This window comes from Misgurnus anguillicaudatus, chromosome 12, assembly GCF_027580225.2.
Source record: "Misgurnus anguillicaudatus chromosome 12, ASM2758022v2, whole genome shotgun sequence".
NCBI lineage: Eukaryota > Metazoa > Chordata > Actinopteri > Cypriniformes > Cobitidae > Misgurnus > Misgurnus anguillicaudatus.
Genome location: NC_073348.2, coordinates 1,605,036 through 1,608,568, shown reverse-complemented (window position 1 = coordinate 1,608,568; position 3,533 = coordinate 1,605,036).

Sequence of the window (3,533 nt, the reverse complement as noted above, 5' to 3'; positions counted from 1 at the left end):
GCCTTACTGAAAACTCATATTTTTTTTATTAATATTTAAAAACAATTGCAGTTTAACATGTTAGAGCCAAATGTTAATAGTAAAAGTGTAAGAGATCAACACTCCTAAACATATTTTGTTTATAAATGTTTACTTTCATTAATTGTTACATGTCAACTACTCATAGCCAGTCTTCTCCTAATGACTAAAATTGCACTACATGTTTTCTTTTTTAATAGATATATAGGTTAAACAGCCTTTCCATTGTCCATTACATACAGATATAACTGTCGGGAGTTCGCCCCCTAGTGGCGTAATGAAAATGTAGTTTAATCGTAAATCTGTCATGGGAGAAAACCTTTAATCTACGAAAATATGCATAGTTAATAATTTACTTACCAGTAATTAAAGTATTTAAGTGTTACTTATAAAGTAAAACAAACAATAATTAATAATTTTAACTTTGCACACAGTTTTGATTGGAACACACTGAAATACATCACTTCCGGTCGCCGCGTCACATGCGGTGTAGTCGCATAAGTTTATTTTCTTTAATGCATCCAAAGCTCGAATTGGATCAGATAATTACGCACCAGCAGAGGATTGGCACCCCACTCAGCCCCTTTCTGTGTTGTCTTGTACAGTGGTAAGGTAAAAGTAACCACGCTGAATTTAAATCAGACTATAGTCGTTTCTCAATAAGGCTGCATACGTCATCAAGTCTTATTTCAGAATTTTAACAATTATAAAGTTGACTATTATTCTTAGTTAATCGTAAATTGTTGTAATATGCTTATGATTTGTGAATGTAATGCTCAGTTAACTTAATCTTGATGACGTATGCAGTCTGCATATGCGACCTCCGGAGGCTGCGTTTCTTCCGATTGAGAAACGGCCAAAGGTGACCGGCAGGCCGAATAAAGATGATTGGCGGGCCGCCAGTTGACTAGCCCTGGTTTAGTCTATGTTAAAGGGGACAGAGAATGAAAAACCATTTTTTCCTTGTGTAGCACTTATGTCACTGCAATCGTAATAACTATGCTACTGTACCAGTTCTAGGTTCGTTGAGTGGTGTATGTTATATTAGAAAAGACACATGAGACATGAAAACTTATATAATTAGCAGTTTACTGAACAGGAATAAGAATGGAATAGGTAAGTTAGTAAGATGAATAGAATAATTAAATAAATATATAAATATAAATTATTCAATAAATGTATTGATAAATATTTACCCCACAAAATGTAGATCAATAAATAATCAATAAATATTTACAGTAAAAGATGTGTCAATAAATAATCAATGTAGATCAATAAATAATCAATAAATATTTATAGTAAAAGATGTATGTCAATAAATAATCAATAAATATTTACAGTACGATATGTAAAATAAATAATTTTAAATCCTTTATATTTAATCTTTTCTTATTTAAATAAGTTTAAATGGATTTAACTGGTTTAAGTATGGGTTTATTCTGGTTAGTTTTGTTCTTAGACCGGTCTATTAAATTTTAATCAGCTCTTTTAGAACAGTTGCTTTAACTATTTTTAAGCTATTTGTTTCTAGTTTTCTTTTGAGTTAACTCTTCTTTAAGGGAACAGGTAAGTATTTTAGTGTGCTTATGTTAGTGTGATTGTTTCACTTTACAGGGTCTAACTCTTTCTTTGCAGGTAAAATGTAAGGATTTAAATGTTTCTTTTGTTTGTGCAATTGCTACACTTTGGAGTCTCAATTTAACAGAAAACATAAAAGAAAAAAATACAATACATCAACCAATTTACGTTCATACATTCACCTATTCACAAATTTCTCTATTCAATAAATCTTAATTATTGTGTTGCAATTTCAGAATTTCAGTTCAGAGGATCCGTCCAATTCGATGTGTTCAAAAGTCAATATCCAATGTGATTAAAAGAATATAGCTCAGTGGTTCACTTTGTTCAGGTCAAACCGTGTAAGCCAGTGCTTCTCAAATAGTGGGGCGGGACCCCCAGGGGGGGCTCGAAGCGACAACAGGGGGGGCGCGTGAGACCCCGGGGAAAATACTTTTTCAGGAAGTGATTTTTTGCACCGTCACTTAAAGACACTACACCCCAAACATGCTGATAAGCCGCTTGATTTTTTTTATTATTATTTATTGATTATATTTACTTTAATTTTTCAGTATCAAATGGTCAAAAAATTTACCGTAAATAAGGATTGATTTTTTTATTTCAGGCAAATTGATGCATTTGAAGTCTTTTCTGTTACAGACTAAAAAACAATGTTAATAAAGTTATTCTTGGTTGTAAGTTGATTGATATTTCTTTTTTTGTGTTTTCTTTAATGTTAACAAGGATACAATGCTTTGCAGATGTGTCATTTTATAGACAAATTATACTATTTACAGTCGCGGCGGAGAGTTGGGGGGGCGCGAAATGTTTACTTCTTCCTAGGGGGGGCGTGACAGAAAATAATTGAGAAGCACTGGTGTAAGCGATCAGAGTGCGGTGTTTCAGTTCTTGCAGGTTAGAGATCCTTGGGTTGGTTCGCCATCTAGTATCCAGTTGAAATATCTGTTCATTCGTATGCTGTCTCGCAATACGCTGATTATCCAAAGGTCCGATCCGGCGTCGAGCTGTCCACAAACTTTTCCGTATAGGGGAAAAAAACCTGGCCTGCACAGCAGGCCATAAAGAAAATGTCAAATAAATAAATGAAATAAATTATCTCAACAGTAACAACTGCTTATTCTCATATTTAACGCTGATAACGGAGGATTGCGATTCCTCTCGTTACTGACTGTCACCATGGTAACATCAAACAACTTGCTTTGCCGTTTCCCAAAATACAAATAAATCAATATACAATGTCAAAGTATAAGGGAATAATCTTAATATTACATACATTTCCCTTTTTAACATAAAACATTCATAAGCTGATACACATATAACTTGTTACACTGTAATATATTGAACTCAATACACATTAAAACACAGTCAAACTCACCAAAGCCGTCTTCAAAACACTCCTCATAACCACCGCTAAGATGTTATAGGGTTGACTCTTGATGAACAAAATATTAGAAGTGTTAAATAAGCCTAATTTTGGAGTTTAGTTTAAGGTGTCTGGATTCCGTGTGTATCTTATCGATTTCCGTTAGCGTCTGCCATTAATGTTAAAAAACAAAACAGCTCCTGCATAACTGTGAAAGTGTCTTAAAGGGGCAGAGTGATATTAAACTAAAGGGATGGTTCAACATCATTAAAAGAATTGAAACTTTTACAAAATCAATATTTTAATATATCGTGTGGTTTCTAAATAACGTATTTATCTATTTATTGCTATTTATTAATTATATTATATATTATTATATATTATTTATTTCACTAATATTATTTATGGTTCTATTTGAACTGTGGGTTACACTTGTCTTTGTTGAATAATGGTAGTCTATCCACATTCACAAACATACAAAAAGTGCTAAACATCTCAGTCTCATAGAAATTCCTCTTTTAGAAATGTCAGCCAGAAAACAGCCCAATCTGAAAAACTGATGCTTATGACATCA